Source organism: Pleurodeles waltl, chromosome 8 (genome assembly GCF_031143425.1).
Source record: "Pleurodeles waltl isolate 20211129_DDA chromosome 8, aPleWal1.hap1.20221129, whole genome shotgun sequence".
In the NCBI taxonomy this organism is placed as follows: domain Eukaryota; kingdom Metazoa; phylum Chordata; class Amphibia; order Caudata; family Salamandridae; genus Pleurodeles; species Pleurodeles waltl.
Window position 1 is genome coordinate 1,480,681,326 of NC_090447.1, and position 19,214 is coordinate 1,480,700,539.

The 19,214-nt window shown below is 48.3% G+C and overlaps 2 non-coding genes and 1 pseudogene across 2 annotated transcripts; all 3 read right to left on the reverse strand.

The window, feature by feature from the left end:
* Positions 1–15,406: 15,406 nt before the first annotated feature.
* LOC138254369 (5S ribosomal RNA) lies at positions 15,407–15,515 on the reverse strand (annotated as a pseudogene).
* A 1,675-nt stretch (positions 15,516–17,190) lies between these two features.
* On the reverse strand, positions 17,191–17,313 carry LOC138252772 (5S ribosomal RNA). The gene has a single exon (XR_011195494.1). It is a non-coding gene; the product is annotated as a 5S ribosomal RNA (ribosomal RNA).
* Positions 17,314–18,988: 1,675 nt separating this feature from the next.
* LOC138254076 (5S ribosomal RNA) lies at positions 18,989–19,111 on the reverse strand. The gene has a single exon (XR_011196752.1). It is a non-coding gene; the product is annotated as a 5S ribosomal RNA (ribosomal RNA).
* Positions 19,112–19,214: the final 103 nt, after the last annotated feature.

Here is a 19,214-nt window from a genome sequence, read left to right on the forward strand (position 1 = left end):
TGGATTCCCCTAGGTCTCTAGTTTTCAGAAATGTACAGGTTTGGTAGGTTTCCCTAGGTGGCGGCTGAGCTAGAGGCCAAAATCTACAGGTAGTCACTTTGCTAAAAACAGCTCTGTTTTCTGTGATATGTCCACGTTGTGTTTTGGGGCATATCCTGTCGCGGGCGCTAGGCCTACCCACGCAAGTGAGGTATCATTTTTATCGGGAGACGTGGGGGAACGCTGGGTGGAAGGAAATTTGTGGCTCCTCTCAGATTCCAGAACTTTCTGCCACAGAAATGTGAGGAACATGTGTTTTTTTAGCCAATTTTTTAGGTTTGCAAAGGATTCTGGGTAACAGAACCAGGTCCGAGCCCCGCCAGTCACCCCACCTTGGATTCCCCTAGGTCTCTAGTTTTCAGAAATGTACAGGTTTGGTAGGTTTCCCTAGGTGGCGGCTGAGCTAGAGGCCAAAATCTACAGGTAGTCACTTTGCTAAAAACAGCTCTGTTTTCTGTGATATGTCCACGTTGTGTTTTGGGGCATATCCTGTCGCGGGCGCTAGGCCTACCCACGCAAGTGAGGTATCATTTTTATCGGGAGACGTGGGGGAACGCTGGGTGGAAGGAAATTTGTGGCTCCTCTCAGATTCCAGAACTTTCTGCCACAGAAATGTGAGGAACATGTGTTTTTTTAGCCAATTTTTTAGGTTTGCAAAGGATTCTGGGTAACAGAACCAGGTCCGAGCCCCGCCAGTCACCCCTCCTTGGATTCCCCTAGGTCTCTAGTTTTCAGAAATGTACAGGTTTGGTAGGTTTCCCTAGGTGGCGGCTGAGCTAGAGGCCAAAATCTACAGGTAGTCACTTTGCTAAAAACAGCTCTGTTTTCTGTGATATGTCCACGTTGTGTTTTGGGGCATATCCTGTCGCGGGCGCTAGGCCTACCCACACAAGTGAGGTATCGTTTTTATCGGGAGACGTGGGGGAACGCTGGGTGGAAGGAAATTTGTGGCTCCTCTCAGATTCCAGAACTTTCTGCCACAGAAATGTGTGGAACATGTGTTTTTTTAGCTAAATTTTGAGGTTTGCAAAGGATTCTGGGTAACAGAACCTGGTCCGAGCTACACAAGTCACCCCTCCTTGGATTCCCCTAGGTCTCTAGTTTTCAGAAATGCACAGGTTTGGTAGGTTTCCCTAGGTGGCGGCTGAGCTAGAGGCCAAAATCTACAGGTAGTCACTTTGCTAAAAACAGCTCTGTTTTCTGTGATGTGTCCACGTTGTGTTTTGGGGCATATCCTGTCGCGGGCGCTAGGCCTACCCACACAAGTGAGGTACCATTTTTATCGGGAGACTTGGGGGAACATAGATTAGCAAAACAAGTACTATTGCCCCTTGTCTTTCTCTACATTTTTTCCTTCCAAATATAGGAGTGTGTGTAAAAAAGACATCTATTTGAGAAATTCCCTGTAATTCACGTGCTACTATGGTCACCCCGGAATTCAGAGATGTGCAAATAACCACTGCTCCTCAACACCTTATCTTGTGCCCTTTTTGGAAATGCAAAGGTTTTCTTGATAGCAATTTTTTACTCCTTATATTTCAGCAAATGAATTGCTGTATACCCGGTATAGAATGAAAACGCACTGCAGGGTGCAGCTCATTTATTGGCTCTGGGTTCCTCGGGTTCTTGATGAACCTACAAACCCTATATATCCCCGCAACCAGAGGAGTCCAGCAGACGTAACGGTATATTGCTTTCGATAATCTGACATTGCAGGGAAAAGTTACAGAGTAAAACGTAGAGAAAAATTGATGTTTTTTTCACCTCAATTTCAATATTTTTCTTTTTCAGCTGTTATTTTCTGTAGGAAACCCTTGTAGGATCTACACAAATGACCCCTTGCTGAATTCAGAATTTTGTCTACTTTTCAGAAATGTTTAGGTTTCTGGGATCCAGCATTGGTTTCATGACCATTCCTGTCACTGACTGGAAGGAGGCTGAAAGCACAAAAAATTGCACAAATGGGGTATGCCCCAGTAAAATGCCACAATTGTGTTGAAAAATTGGGTTTTCTGATTCAAGTCTGCCTGTTCCTGAAAGCTGGGAAGCTGCTGAGTTTAGCACCACAAACCCTTTGTTGATGCCATTTTCAGGGGAAAAACCACAAGCCTCCTTCTGCAGCCACTTTTTCCAATTTTTTTGAAAAAAACGAAAATTTCACTGTATTTTGGCCAATTTCTTGGCCTCCTTCAGGGGAACCCACAAAGTCTGGGTACCTTTAGAATCCCTAGGATGTTGGAAAAAAAGGACGCAAATTTGGCTTGGTTAGCTTATGTGGACAAAAAGTTATGAGGGCCTAAGCGCGAACTGCCCCGAATAGGCAAAAAAAGGCCTGGCACAGGAGGGGGAAAAGGCCTGGCAGCGAAGGGGTTAAAGATGGGACATGTACTGATGTGTTTTACATGTCCTAACAGTGAAATACTGCCAAATTCGTTTTTCAATGTTGCAAGGCCTATCTCTCTGTTAGGTTAACACAGGGTCTGATTTTAAATACTATTAAACTGCAGATTTCCTTTGAGAGCAGATAGAAATATGGAGTTTGGGGTCTCTGAGTTCACAATTTAAAAATACATCTTTTAGTGAAGTTTGTTTTTGGATTTTGAGGTTGAAAATGCCACTTTTTAATAAGTGGGCATTTTCTTGCTTAAACCATTCTGTGAATCTGTCTGTTTGTGGATTCCCTGTCTGGGTCGGTTTGACAGTTGGGCTGTTGCACATCTCCTCTAGACAGTGACACAAAGGGAGCTGGGGTGTAGCCTGCATATCCTTAAGAGCCATCTGTGGTAGGAGAGGAGGGAGGAGTGGACACTCACACCTGAAAGGGTTGTGCCTGCCCTTACACAATGCCGGCTCCAACCCCCTGGTGTGTGTCTGGGGCCTGGCCCAGGCAAGGTAGGATCTTGAAAACAAGAGAGACTTTTCTTTGAAGTTTACCAACTTCAGAGGCGGAAAGGGGGTATAAGTATTGGACTCAAAACCCCTGCATCAGATTACTTCAATGATTCAAGATGAACCTCTGCCTGGAGAAGAGTGGAGGAGAAGTGGTGCCCTGGCCTGTGACTCTGCTGTGTTGGGCTATCCTGCAGTTGCTTCTTCTGCCTGTGCAAGGGGACAGAGACTGGACTTTGGTGTGCATTCCTTCTTGAGAGGTATCTCCAAGGGCTTGGAGTAGAGCTTGCCTCCTGTTTTGAAGCCTCAGGGACAGCAAAGGCTACACCATCCAGTTCTGAGGCTGCTTGTTGTGGACTCTAGCTTCCCAGAGGGTGCCATTTCAGTTCCCGAGCCCCTTGGAGTGAATTTCTGGAGAAAACCTGTCTAACGATGCCGGATGACACAGTGCGACTTCGTAAAGGACATCGCTGCCCGGAAAAGTGACGCTGCCTGCCCTGAGGCCATGGACCTTGTAGAAGTGCGATGACCCCAACGATCCTGTAGCTTTTGCATCGCTGCAGCCTCTCATCCTGCCCGACTTCGCTGAATTCTGAGTGTCGCAAGTCCAACGCCCGTGACATCCAACATCATTGCAGCGCCTGCGGCCCTATGACATCATTGCGTCCCCGTGAGGTCACCCCGCAGCATTGTGACTTTGCCGGACTTCGTGCCTGCCGGAACCAAGACCGACTTCACAGCCGACTCTGCTTCACCTCCACTGCACTGCAGTGAGGACATGATGCTGCTGCACGACGCTTCTGCCCTTCTGCCCGTAGCACCGACTCCATGCACCAGCCTGTTTTCTACTTGTTTGCAAAGGTATTGTACTTCGGGTCAAACGACTCCGTAAACAGAGCCATTGGCGTCGCATTGTAGGAAACGACTCCGCCACAACGACGCTTAATACCAACTTGCAGCATTCGTGCCTCTAGGCACTATTTTTTTGCTTTTAAGTGCTAAATTCATATTTTTAACTTTGTATTGTGAATTTTTATTTATTTGGTCTTGTTTATTAGATAAAATAATAACTATTTTTCTAAACCTGTGTTGTATCATTTTGGAGTGGTTCACTGTATTACTGTGTGTGTTTGTACAAATACTTAACACATTATCTCTGAAGATAAGCCTGCCTGCTCGTGCCAAGCAACCAAGGGGGTAAGCAGGGGTTTAACTGAGCGTTATTTTTCTTTACAATGTCTAGAGTGAGGGTCTTTGCTTGGACAGGGGGTAACCTGACTGCCAACCAAAGACCTCATTTCTAACAATAGGTTTTTGTACAGCTGGTATTCTGAACTCATGTATTTGAAAGCACTTTCACAAGCGATAATGAAGAAAAAGGAGGACCAGTGAAATAAAGTATTTGCCTAAGATCACACATTTGGGTGAAGTGGGGAAGCAGCGAATAATCCAGAGTTTCTAGATTCACTTTGTACAAACCAACCGCTAAATGGGTATCTATTTGTATATCTGTTTTACCTCAAATATTAATGCTTTGTTTTTACCTCTTGTGGAGGAAAGTAGAGCAAGGGAGGCAGTCATAAGCCACTTGAAAGTATGACTAGTTCTGAAATCGAGGTTCCAACGCTGTTGGCTTGCAAGGTGGGACCCGGTTTCACTGCCATGGGGCGAGTTTTGTTGCTGGAGATCTGCCAGACACGTTCTACTTCTAGGGCTTTGATGTAAACAATGAAAAAAGCAGTGGTTTAAAGCGTACTTTAAAACCATTTGTTGTTGCATTGTTTATTAGAAACTATGCAAGTGACATCACAGGACATGACATCACGTCGTGTGAAATCGCACCTGGAATCACAGGAAGTGGCATCACAACCCATGACCTGACAGGAAATGACATCACAAGAAGTGAGATCTGATCTGAAGACCTCACGCATATGCTTACCGCAAGAAAGCAAAGCCTTAGCGAGGGGTCCCTTTGTCCGTCGTGGAGCAAATGCTGTCTTGAGTTTGGGCCTAATGTAAAGTGCAGAAGAATTGTAAGTTTTCCTTCAGAAAGTGTGTATTTTAGTGTTATTGCTGTTCTTTTGTATTTCTTTTTTTTAAGACAGGAAAAAAAGAGTGTAGTAAATAAAAAGTGCAAAAGGGCGACGCGAACTGGGCACAGCCGCAAGCACAAAACCAACACAGGGGGCAGCAGAGCGACGCGACCTGGCTGCAACCACAAGCACAGACTCAACCGGGGACAGCCCAGTGGGCGACACGACCCGCGTAGAGAAACAAATCAGTGACAGGGGACAGCCCAATTGGGGCAACGCGACCCTGACACCAGCAATCCACAGACTGGCAACAACAGAGCTCGGCATGGAGAACCAAGGCGACAACCAAGAAATCGACATAGATGAAAACATTAAGGCAGCAAGGGAAGCAGCAACGACACACAGCAAAGAATGGATCGTGAAGCAGATTTGGGGAGATGGAGCAAGCGAGGTGCCAACACAAGAGGGGCAAACTGGCGACAGACCAAGCGGCGCAGCCAGGGACGAGGTGGAGCCACAGAGCGAGGCAAAGAAGCGGCAGAGGAACGCAAGCAGAGGGCTCAAAAAAGGTGACAAGAAAGAAGCAGGCAAACTCACAGAATCAGGGACACCAGGTCCAAGCAAGCGAGCAAAAGTAAATAATCGTGAGCAAATAAGCGCGATTGTACAAGAATGTTTAAAATCAATGGCGCTGCTGCTATTTGTGAAGCCAGGGGTTGCGTGCAACACAGAAGGGTCTGGAGGGACAGAACCCAAAAGGGACATGGGCCCCAGGGACAATCAAAAACAGGGGGCCACAGCAGCTAGAGTGGATATGCCACGTGAGCAATGCTCCTCAACCAAGCGGGGGGAGGAAGAGGCAACATCCGCAGGCACCAGGGCACCCCCAACCCAAGCATGGGGCAGTGACACTGAAAAGAACGGGCACAGGTGGCTCAGCCCATCAGTGGGGGGGCTGGCCCCAGAGGCATACAAAACGGGGAGCCTAGGGAGACCATACATGGTGGCAAGAGCACCAGGCCTGGCAAGCTTGATCCCACTGGCTGTGAAAAAGCGTATTTGGCGCAGGGAGTTTATTGACATATTCTCACTCCTAGAGATTCAGGTCGAAGGTCTAGGCTTGACTACAGTGGATGAGAAAGAAAAAGAGAGGAGAGAGAGAAACAGGGTGAGGAAAGAGAAGAGCTTTGATAATTGGCTGGATGCTTTTAGAATCATGGTGTGTATCATAGTGGAAAAATTCCCACACTGTGCAAAAGATTTATGGCTCTATGAGTCTAAAATACATGAGGTGCAAAGGCAATTCACAGGGGACGCATGGCTAGACTATGACAAAGGTTTCAGGCTAAAAATGCAGGCCTACCCAGACATGGAATGGGATGAAGAGGATGTAGCAGGCTACATGCATAAAATGATGATAGCGAGGGAGGCCAGGAGCTGGGCAAGCAAGGGTGAGCAGCCCTTTCGAGGGAGCTACCACAAAGGAAGGCAGGAGAAATCTAAGACTTTCTACAAAAAGCCACAGTGCACACAGTGGAGGGGGCCACAGACAGGGAAGGGAGCAGCAGCAGTATGCTTTAAGCATGAGAAGGACGAGTGCACAAGGGGGGCAGCTTGCAAATTCAGACACGTGTGTTCCACATGCGGTGGGGGACATCCCGCAGTGGAATGCAAAAGAGGGAGAGGAGGTAGCTACAAGAAGGAAAAAGAAAAATAGTCAGGGCAACATGGTAGCCTGGCTGGGGAGAATGGTAGAATTGGCTATATCCCCCATAAACACAGGCACATTGAGATAGCTAGCCAACGAATATGACAACAAACAAGTCGCAGCCCTAATATGTGAAGGTTTTGAACAAGGTTTTAGAATCCCCTCGAAGTGTAGAAGCCAAAAAGCAGAACCAAGGAACTTGCGCTCGGCAGACGAACACCCCTCAATAGTAAAAGAGAAAATTAACAAGGAGTTAAAACTGGGGAGGGTGGAAGGACCTCTACCAGGCCCACAGCTGCCAGGCTTGGTCATCTCACCTTTGGGGGTGGTCCCTAAGAAAGAACAAGGTAAATTTAGGCTGATTCACCACCTGTCCTACCCCAAGGGCAAATCAGTGAACAATGGCATTGACCCAGATGACTGCAGAGTGGGGTACGCATCAGTTGAGGATGCGGTTGACATATTGCGCTCGAAGGGGCACAGCGCCTTAATGGCAAAAGCACACATAGAGTGAGCTTTCAGGCTACTCCCATTACACCCCGAAAGCTACCACTTCCTAGGTTTCAAGTTTGAGGGAAAAACATACTTCGACAAGGCACTGCCCATGGGTGCTCCATATCTTGTGCATACTTTGAAAAATTCAGCACACTATTTGAATAGGCCCTGCACAGACAACACCCAAGTAGGGAGAAGCTACACTACTTAGACGACTTTTTATTTGTAGGGCAGCCTAGCGGATCAGAATGTCAGGACGTTCTGGAGGCTTTCCAATCCCTAACAGCTAAGCTAGGGGTTCCACTGGCCAAGGACAAAACCACAGGCCCCACAACCAAGTTAGTTTTTCTGGGAATAGAGCTGGACTCAATAGCAGGCACATCCTGCATCCCCCAAGATAAAGTGCAGGATCTGGTAAAGGACATCACAGGATTACTGGGCAAACAGAAGGCAATGCTAGGTGAGCTACAGGAGCTGATTGGGAAGCTAAATTTTGCAGCAAGGGTCATCCCAGCAGAAAAGGGTTTCGCCAGGTGAATTTCACACCTTACCAGGGGGCTAGAGAAAAAACGCCACCACATCCAGCTAAACGGGGCGTGAAGCAAGATCTGTTGACCTGGTTGAAGTTCTTAGTGGAACTTAATGGCACGTTAATATGGAGAGAGGGCTGGGTGTCCGCGAAGCAGATTGAACTATGCACCGATGCAGCAGGCAGCATAGGTTTCGGGCCATATTAAAAGACAAATGGTGCGCCAAAAAATGGCCAAAACGTGGGCAGCTTTGGGGCTCATGAGAAACATCACACTCTTGGAATTATTTCCCATTGTAGTGGCATTAACTATCTGGCAAGAACAGCTGAAAGACATAAAGCTCACACTGGTCGGATAACCAAGCAGTCGTGCAGGTGATCAATAAATGGGCGTCACATCGCACACTAGTGTTAAAATTATTGAGATACATGGTTAAAATGCAACTGGCAAGCAACCTAGACATTAGAGCAAGGCACATGCAAGGCACTAGCAATACTAAAGCAGATGCACTCTCTCGATTCCAGATGGGGAAATTCAGGAGCATAGCCCCAGGAGCAGAACGGGAAATTACTCCTTTCCCCCCAAGCCTGTGGGGGCTGGTGGAGGGGACTTGTCTATACTAGTAGCCCACGCCCTTGCGCCAAAGACAGCAAAAAGGTATGCAGTGCAAGCGACAACAGTACTGGAGGTCACAGGTCTGAAGGACTACGTGAGCCACTACGAAGCGCAAATAGCCGTGAAAAAATTCATACATTGGGCATTCACTCAGAAAAAATCAAAGTCATGGGCTCAAGAACATTTGACCGCAGTCATGCATTTTAGCAAGATAATAACAGGCAGAGATCCCACCAACTCCCACTACATAAGGGCAGCAATGAAGGGGTGGCGCAGGCTGGAAGGGCCCACTAAGGACCGGCGGCGCCTGATCGAATTTGGCGCATTAAAACAGCTGGTGGGGGTACTAAACAGCCTCTGCAGGAACAACTTTGAAAGCACACTCTTCAAAGCAGCTTTCATGCTGGCATTTTTTGGGGCATTTAGGATAAGCGAGCTGGTCACCCCTTATAAAACAGGGAACGCCAACACATTCATACAAAGACAAGATGTGCAGATAGGCCAAAGGCGCATGCAGATATTACTAAGGAGGTCTAAAACCGACCAATTCGGGAAAGGGGCAAATGTGGAACTGAGATGCCTGGAAGACAACGAAGTATGCCCAGTATGCAGTGTACAAAGGTACTTAGAGCTGAGGCCAGAAGGGCACGGGCACTGTTTAAACATGAGAATGAGGAATGCCTGAGCACATTCCAGTTCAAAGCAGTGCTCAAAGGGGCGCTGACCAGGGCAGGGCTTGCGGCATGCAAATTTGGAAAGCATTCATTCCGGATAGGGGCGGCAACATCAGCAGCTCAACACGGCATGTCAGCAGCAGGTATAAAAGCAATAGGTGGGTGGAACTCAAATGCCTACAAAGGCTACATAAGAAGACAACAGACAAACAAGTAGGAATAGCAGTCGACCAAGCGAGTACCTCACTGTGCCCTTCCACATGCAGGTGCAGAACACAGAACGGCCTGGGTGATCGGACACTCTTTTGTGCAGAGAGTCTGAGAATGGTGGGTTTCAAGAGGTCCCCCGAAAGAGCATCGCCCGAAGCAGACAAGGGTGGAATGGTTTGGTTTCCCGGGCATGAAATGGGAGCACTTCCAGGACAGACTAAGTGAACTCATAGCCGCGCAGCACAAGGGGCCAGATGTGGTAATAATACATCTGGGGGGCAACAACCTAGCCCAGCTAGGGAGGAGAGGCCTACTAGAAAGCATCAGGGGAAACCTCATGATGGGTGAAAGGTGGCTACACAGCACAATGCTGATCTGGTCAGAAATTATCCCCAGACGGAAGTGGAGAGGGGCAGTTTTGGCAGGGGCCTTAGACAAATCAAGAAAAAAAACTAAACTTGTCAGCGAACAAAATGTGCGTACAAAATGGCTAGGAAAGCATCAGAAACAGGCTAATCAACTTGCAGAGACCAGAATATTTTGCAGAAGATGGGATATACCTGTCTTCCCTAGGAACGGAAGTGTTTTGGAAAAACTTATGGGCAGCATTGCAGCTGTCAGGCTGCGACTAGACGATTTGTTGACGGGGGAGCCGCCTATTGGACGGTAACCCAAAGGCGGCGTGGCGGAGAAGGAGAGAGAAAGAACAACTAAGGCCACTCTCAACGCAGCGGGGAGGCAGGGCTACTTACCTTGGGATGCCTCACGGCAGGGTAAGGCAATCGGGGGAGGTACACGAAACACGGCACTCGCAGCCCAGGTCCTCCGGAGGGCTGGACACAAGGACTAAACAAGGTAGCGAGATAAGCCTAAATGGAAATGAGTACCATCCTCCATAGAAAAGATATAACGCCAACTCCAAGGGGCAAGATACACAAGGGACGAAACGCGAGAGTGATTTATGGCAAAGTGATTGATGGACAGGTGTCATGCGGATATAAAAAAATTATGGGGATTGTTAAGATGCAAAGTGTTTATAACAAAGCTCAACAAGGTAACAGTAAAACCATGGGCCTTCAACCTCATGGATGATAAAGTGATTTATGACAACTCATGACCCATTTGCATGTACATCTGAGATGACGTAATGATTTATGGCCCTCATAAAAGCAGGGCAAACATGCTGTAATCAACCTTAATAAACTGCGGCCAATATTACCCAAAGCCAAAAACAGAGTCATGAACTAATTATATATCACGGGAATGGCCTTCTGGAGGGGTTTAGGGCATGACACCGAGGAGTCACCGGGGAGATGCTGCTTCTCAACAGCAGCCTTCCTTCCTCCCCCTCCCCCACCCCCCTTGCTGCTGTTCAGGAGTTCTCTTTTCCTCATCCCACTGGGTGGCGACACCTCCATCCTCTCTGACCAGGAGAAATAGCTCTTCTACACTACCTTAACAACTCCAGAAAGAAACGGGAAGGCACGCCAATCACTTACCTCTTCTTGCACTTTTTTCACTTACTGGAGAGGCTCTGTCACTCAGACTCTGCCATCTGCAACACATTCGCCATGCCTTGCAGGCAGAGGGTGGCCAGTCTTTCCTTTCCTTTTGGCAAACCAGGGTCCCACTGAAAGTACGTAGGAGTTGTCGGAAAAATCGGATCTGTCATCATGGACTCCTTTCTGAAACAAGATGCAAAATAACGCCCCTTCTCACAACCCCAGTGAAAGTGAAAGGGTCAGAGGTGTGTTGTTTAATGCTTAGGACGCAACAGTGGATCACGTGCTCTCTGCTGGGATGTTTTCCTATGTTGAAGAGGGTTTATTCTGCACAGGCCCTGCTCACCCATTCTTTCTGTGGTCGATAAATGGATCGTTGAGTTAATGACACCTGTTACAGCGCCAGGAAATGCCGGAAAATGCTGCCGAATGCTTTTAAAACAGCTCAAATTGTACGCACCTTTCCTCTTTTTATTCCCTGTTTCTGGAATGCTCTGCTTTTGGACTCTATTACACTTGCGTCTGCAACTCACTTCATTCTTCCACACCGAATAGATCATCGTCCTTTTATCAGATTTCCCACACGCTGTGCTGATTTTTTGCATTTGGTTGCCAATTGTATGCTCGAGCACTATTTCTTGGGGGCTAAGGATTATTCATGGTACAAGTCTTAAAGAAAATAAGTCGGGGGACTAACCAAGTTAGACACTATGCAAGTGACATCACGGCACATGACATCACGGCACATGACATCACGGCACATGACATCAGGCCGTGTGAAATCGCACCTGGAAAAACAGGAAGTGGCATCACAACCCATGACCTGCCAGGAAATGAGATGCCAAGAAGTGAGATTTGATCTGAAGACCTGACACATATGCTTACCGCAAGAAAGCAAAGCCTTAGCTAGGGGAGCCTTTGTCCGTCGTGGAGCAAATGCTGTCTTGACTTTGGGCCGAGTGTAAAGTGCATAATAATTGTAAGTTTTCCTTGGGAAAGTGTGTATTTTCGTGTTAATGCTGTTCTTTTTCCTTTCTTTTTTTAAGAGAGTAAAAAAAGAGTGTAGTAAATAAAAAGTGTAAAATGAAATTAGCGAGGAAGCTGTGTAATGGAGGTTAGACGTGCGCCACCTAGTGTGCGCGAGAGGCAAAATGCCTACAGCACCTGGTATTCCCAGGCGGTCTCCCATCCAAGTACTAACCAGGCCCGACCCTAGATCGGGCGCATTCAGGGTGGTATGGCCGTAGGCAGGAAAGGCTGCACTTTCAGCTCTCTTCTGCTCACCCGGCCCACCGGCCTGGAGCCGACTGCTCTTAATTGCAGCGGAACACCCTCCCACTGGGAACTCCCACACTGCCCCAGGCACAATGCCCCAACCCACACGGAACAACATTTTTTACTCCTCCATTTACCATGCTCGGCGCTACTCCCGCTTCTCTCGTCTTCACAGGCTGCAGCAGCCCCCACCAAACCTAGCACGACCAGCAGGCGGCGCCTGTCACACTCTCAAGTGCAATGGACAACCCTCACCTCACACAGCATGTGCTGCGCCTCCTTGGACCCCTCCTTAGGGCATGACACCGAGGAGTCACCAGGGGAGACGCTGCTTCTCAACAGCAGCCTTCATTCCCCCCTCCCAAGGACCAATAGTTGCTGCTATGCAGTTCTCTTTTCCTCATCCCACTGGGTGGCGACACCTCCATTCACTCTGGCCAGGAGAAATAGCTCTTCTACACTACCTTAACAACTCCAGAAAGAAACGGGAAGGCACGCCAATCACTTACCTCTTCTTGCACTTTTTTCACTTACTGGAGAGGCTCTGTCACTCAGACTCTGCCATCTGCAACACATTCGCCATGCCTTGCAGGCAGAGGGTGGCCAGTCTTTCCTTTCCTTTTGGCAAACCAGGGTCCCACTGAAAGTACGTAGGAGTTGTCGGAAAAATCGGATCTGTCATCATGGACTCCTTTCTGAAACAAGATGCAAAATAACGCCCCTTCTCACAACCCCAGTGAAAGTGAAAGGGTCAGAGGTGTGTTGTTTAATGCTTAGGACGCAACAGTGGATCACGTGCTCTCTGCTGGGATGTTTTCCTATGTTGAAGAGGGTTTATTCTGCACAGGCCCTGCTCACCCATTCTTTCTGTGGTCGATAAATGGATCGTTGAGTTAAGGACACCTCTTACAGCGCCAGGAAATGCCGGAAAATGCTGCCGAATGCTTTTAAAACAGCTCAAATTGTACGCACCTTTCCTCTTTTTATTCCCTGTTTCTGGAATGCTCTGCTTTTGGACTCTATTACACTTGCGTCTGCAACTCACTTCATTCTTCCACACCTAATAGATCATCGTCCTTTTATCAGATTTCCCACACGCTGTGCTGATTTTTTGCATTTGGTTGCCAATTGTAGGCTCGAGCACTATTTCTTGGGGGCTAAGGATTATTCATGGTACAAGTCTTAAAGAAAATAAGTCGGGGGACTAACCAAGTTAGACACTATGCAAGTGACATCACGGCACATGACATCACGGCACATGACATCAGGCCGTGTGAAATCGCACCTGGAAAAACAGGAAGTGGCATCACAACCCATGACCTGCCAGGAAATGAGATGCCAAGAAGTGAGATCTGATCTGAAGACCTGACACATATGCTTACCGCAAGAAAGCAAAGCCTTAGCTAGGGGAGCCTTTGTCCGTCGTGGAGCAAATGCTGTCTTGACTTTGGGCCGAGTGTAAAGTGCATAATAATTGTAAGTTTTCCTTGGGAAAGTGTGTATTTTCGTGTTAATGCTGTTCTTTTTCCTTTCTTTTTTTAAGAGAGTAAAAAAAGAGTGTAGTAAATAAAAAGTGTAAAATGAAATTAGCGAGGAAGCTGTGTAATGGAGGTTAGACGTGCGCCACCTAGTGTGTGCGAGAGGCAAAATGCCTACAGCACCTGGTATTCCCAGGCGGTCTCCCATCCAAGTACTAACCAGGCCCGACCCTAGATCGGGCGCATTCAGGGTGGTATGGCCGTAGGCAGGAAAGGCTGCACTTTCAGCTCTCTTCTGCTCACCCGGCCCACCGGCCTGGAGCCGACTGCTCTTAATTGCAGCGGAACACCCTCCCACTGGGAACTCCCACACTGCCCCAGGCACAATGCCCCAACCCACACGGAACAACATTTTTTACTCCTCCATTTACCATGCTCGCCGCTACTCCCGCTTCTCTCGTCTTCACAGGCTGCAGCAGCCCCCACCAAACCTAGCACGACCAGCAGGCGGCGCCTGTCACACTCTCAAGTGCAATGGACAACCCTCACCTCACACAGCATGTGCTGCGCCTCCTTGGACCCCTCCTTAGGGCATGACACCGAGGAGTCACCAGGGGAGACGCTGCTTCTCAACAGCAGCCTTCATTCCCCCCTCCCAAGGACCAATAGTTGCTGCTATGCAGTTCTCTTTTCCTCATCCCACTGGGTGGCGACACCTCCATTCACTCTGGCCAGGAGAAATAGCTCTTCTACACTACCTTAACAACTCCAGAAAGAAACGGGAAGGCACGCCAATCACTTACCTCTTCTTGCACTTTTTTCACTTACTGGAGAGGCTCTGTCACTCAGACTCTGCCATCTGCAACACATTCGCCATGCCTTGCAGGCAGAGGGTGGCCAGTCTTTCCTTTCCTTTTGGCAAACCAGGGTCCCACTGAAAGTACGTAGGAGTTGTCGGAAAAATCGGATCTGTCATCATGGACTCCTTTCTGAAACAAGATGCAAAATAACGCCCCTTCTCACAACCCCAGTGAAAGTGAAAGGGTCAGAGGTGTGTTGTTTAATGCTTAGGACGCAACAGTGGATCACGTGCTCTCTGCTGGGATGTTTTCCTATGTTGAAGAGGGTTTATTCTGCACAGGCCCTGCTCACCCATTCTTTCTGTGGTCGATAAATGGATCGTTGAGTTAATGACACCTCTTACAGCGCCAGGAAATGCCGGAAAATGCTGCCGAATGCTTTTAAAACAGCTCAAATTGTACGCACCTTTCCTCTTTTTATTCCCTGTTTCTGGAATGCTCTGCTTTTGGACTCTATTACACTTGCGTCTGCAACTCACTTCATTCTTCCACACCTAATAGATCATCGTCCTTTTATCAGATTTCCCACACGCTGTGCTGATTTTTTGCATTTGGTTGCCAATTGTAGGCTCGAGCACTATTTCTTGGGGGCTAAGGATTATTCATGGTACAAGTCTTAAAGAAAATAAGTCGGGGGACTAACCAAGTTAGACACTATGCAAGTGACATCACGGCACATGACATCACGGCACATGACATCACGGCACATGACATCAGGCCGTGTGAAATCGCACCTGGAAAAACAGGAAGTGGCATCACAACCCATGACCTGCCAGGAAATGAGATGCCAAGAAGTGAGATCTGATCTGAAGACCTGACACATATGCTTACCGCAAGAAAGCAAAGCCTTAGCTAGGGGAGCCTTTGTCCGTTGTGGAGCAAATGCTGTCTTGACTTTGGGCCGAGTGTAAAGTGCATAATAATTGTAAGTTTTCCTTGGGAAAGTGTGTATTTTCGTGTTAATGCTGTTCTTTTTCCTTTCTTTTTTTAAGAGAGTAAAAAAAGAGTGTAGTAAATAAAAAGTGTAAAATGAAATTAGCGAGGAAGCTGTGTAATGGAGGTTAGACGTGCGCCACCTAGTGTGTGCGAGAGGCAAAATGCCTACAGCACCTGGTATTCCCAGGCGGTCTCCCATCCAAGTACTAACCAGGCCCGACCCTGCTTAGCTTCCGAGATCGGGCGCATTCAGGGTGGTATGGCCGTAGGCAGGAAAGGCTGCACTTTCAGCTCTCTTCTGCTCACCCGGCCCACCGGCCTGGAGCCGACTGCTCTTAATTGCAGCGGAACACCCTCCCACTGGGAACTCCCACACTGCCCCAGGCACAATGCCCCAACCCACACGGAACAACATTTTTTACTCCTCCATTTACCATGCTCGCCGCTACTCCCGCTTCTCTCGTCTTCACAGGCTGCAGCAGCCCCCACCAAACCTAGCACGACCAGCAGGCGGCGCCTGTCACACTCTCAAGTGCAATGGACAACCCTCACCTCACACAGCATGTGCTGCGCCTCCTTGGACCCCTCCTTAGGGCATGACACCGAGGAGTCACCAGGGGAGACGCTGCTTCTCAACAGCAGCCTTCATTCCCCCCTCCCAAGGACCAATAGTTGCTGCTATGCAGTTCTCTTTTCCTCATCCCACTGGGTGGCGACACCTCCATTCACTCTGGCCAGGAGAAATAGCTCTTCTACACTACCTTAACAACTCCAGAAAGAAACGGGAAGGCACGCCAATCACTTACCTCTTCTTGCACTTTTTTCACTTACTGGAGAGGCTCTGTCACTCAGACTCTGCCATCTGCAACACATTCGCCATGCCTTGCAGGCAGAGGGTGGCCAGTCTTTCCTTTCCTTTTGGCAAACCAGGGTCCCACTGAAAGTACGTAGGAGTTGTCGGAAAAATCGGATCTGTCATCATGGACTCCTTTCTGAAACAAGATGTAAAATAACGCCCCTTCTCACAATCCCAGTGAAAGTGAAAGGGTCAGAGGTGTGTTGTTTAATGCTTAGGACGCAACAGTGGATCACGTGCTCTCTGCTGGGATGTTTTCCTATGTTGAAGAGGGTTTATTCTGCACAGGCCCTGCTCACCCATTCTTTCTGTGGTCGATAAATGGATCGTTGAGTTAAGGACACCTCTTACAGCGCCAGGAAATGCCGGAAAATGCTGCCGAATGCTTTTAAAACAGCTCAAATTGTACGCACCTTTCCTCTTTTTATTCCCTGTTTCTGGAATGCTCTGCTTTTGGACTCTATTACACTTGCGTCTGCAACTCACTTCATTCTTCCACACCGAATAGATCATCGTCCTTTTATCAGATTTCCCACACGCTGTGCTGATTTTTTGCATTTGGTTGCCAATTGTAGGCTCGAGCACTATTTCTTGGGGGCTAAGGATTATTCATGGTACAAGTCTTAAAGAAAATAAGTCGGGGGACTAACCAAGTTAGACACTATGCAAGTGACATCACGGCACATGACATCACGGCACATGACATCAGGCCGTGTGAAATCGCACCTGGAAAAACAGGAAGTGGCATCACAACCCATGACCTGCCAGGAAATGAGATGCCAAGAAGTGAGATCTGATCTGAAGACCTGACACATATGCTTACCGCAAGAAAGCAAAGCCTTAGCTAGGGGAGCCTTTGTCCGTCGTGGAGCAAATGCTGTCTTGACTTTGGGCCGAGTGTAAAGTGCATAATAATTGTAAGTTTTCCTTGGGAAAGTGTGTATTTTCGTGTTAATGCTGTTCTTTTTCCTTTCTTTTTTTAAGAGAGTAAAAAAAGAGTGTAGTAAATAAAAAGTGTAAAATGAAATTAGCGAGGAAGCTGTGTAATGGAGGTTAGACGTGCGCCACCTAGTGTGTGCGAGAGGCAAAATGCCTACAGCACCTGGTATTCCCAGGCGGTCTCCCATCCAAGTACTAACTAGGCCCGACCCTGCTTAGCTTCCGAGATCGGACGAGAGAGATCGGGCGCATTCAGGGTGGTATGGCCGTAGGCAGGAAAGGCTGCACTTTCAGCTCTCTTCTGCTCACCCGGCCCACCGGCCTGGAGCCGACTGCTCTTAATTGCAGCGGAACACCCTCCCACTGGGAACTCCCACACTGCCCCAGGCACAATGCCCCAACCCACACGGAACAACATTTTTTACTCCTCCATTTACCATGCTCGCCGCTACTCCCGCTTCTCTCGTCTTCACAGGCTGCAGCAGCCCCCACCAAACCTAGCACGACCAGCAGGCGGCGCCTGTCACACTCTCAAGTGCAATGGACAACCCTCACCTCACACAGCATGTGCTGCGCCTCCTTGGACCCCTCCTTAGGGCATGACACCGAGGAGTCACCAGGGGAGACGCTGCTTCTCAACAGCAGCCTTCATTCCCCCCTCCCAAGGACCAATAGTTGCTGCTATGCAGTTCTCTTTTCCTCATCCCACTGGGTGGCGACACCTCCATTCACTCTGGCCAGGAGAAATAGCTCTTCTACACTACCTTAACAACTCCAGAAAGAAACGGGAAGGCACGCCAATCACTTACCTCTTCTTGCACTTTTTTCACTTACTGGAGAGGCTCTGTCACTCAGACTCTGCCATCTGCAACACATTCGCCATGCCTTGCAGGCAGAGGGTGGCCAGTCTTTCCTTTCCTTTTGGCAAACCAGGGTCCCACTGAAAGTACGTAGGAGTTGTCGGAAAAATCGGATCTGTCATCATGGACTCCTTTCTGAAACAAGATGCAAAATAACGCCCCTTCTCACAATCCCAGTGAAAGTGAAAGGGTCAGAGGTGTGTTGTTTAATGCTTAGGACGCAACAGTGGATCACGTGCTCTCTGCTGGGATGTTTTCCTATGTTGAAGAGGGTTTATTCTGCACAGGCCCTGCTCACCCATTCTTTCTGTGGTCGATAAATGGATCGTTGAGTTAAGGACACCTCTTACAGCGCCAGGAAATGCCGGAAAATGCTGCCGAATGCTTTTAAAACAGCTCAAATTGTACGCACCTTTCCTCTTTTTATTCCCTGTTTCTGGAATGCTCTGCTTTTGGACTCTATTACACTTGCGTCTGCAACTCACTTCATTCTTCCACACCTAATAGATCATCGTCCTTTTATCAGATTTCCCACACGCTGTGCTGATTTTTTGCATTTGGTTGCCAATTGTAGGCTCGAGCACTATTTCTTGGGGGCTAAGGATTATTCATGGTACAAGTCTTAAAGAAAATAAGTCGGGGGACTAACCAAGTTAGACACTATGCAAGTGACATCACGGCACATGACATCACGGCACATGACATCAGGCCGTGTGAAATCGCACCTGGAAAAACAGGAAGTGGCATCACAACCCATGACCTGCCAGGAAATGAGATGCCAAGAAGTGAGATCTGATCTGAAGACCTGACACATATGCTTACCGCAAGAAAGCAAAGCCTTAGCTAGGGGAGCCTTTGTCCGTCGTGGAGCAAATGCTGTCTTGACTTTGGGCCGAGTGTAAAGTGCATAATAATTGTAAGTTTTCCTTGGGAAAGTGTGTATTTTCGTGTTAATGCTGTTCTTTTTCCTTTCTTTTTTTAAGAGAGTAAAAAAAGAGTGTAGTAAATAAAAAGTGTAAAATGAAATTAGCGAGGAAGCTGTGTAATGGAGGTTAGACGTGCGCCACCTAGTGTGTGCGAGAGGCAAAATGCCTACAGCACCTGGTATTCCCAGGCGGTCTCCCATCCAAGTACTAACCAGGCCCGACCCTGCTTAGCTTCCGAGATCGGACGAGAGAGATCGGGCGCATTCAGGGTGGTATGGCCGTAGGCAGGAAAGGCTGCACTTTCAGCTCTCTTCTGCTCACCCGGCCCACCGGCCTGGAGCCGACTGCTCTTAATTGCAGCGGAACACCCTCCCACTGGGAACTCCCAC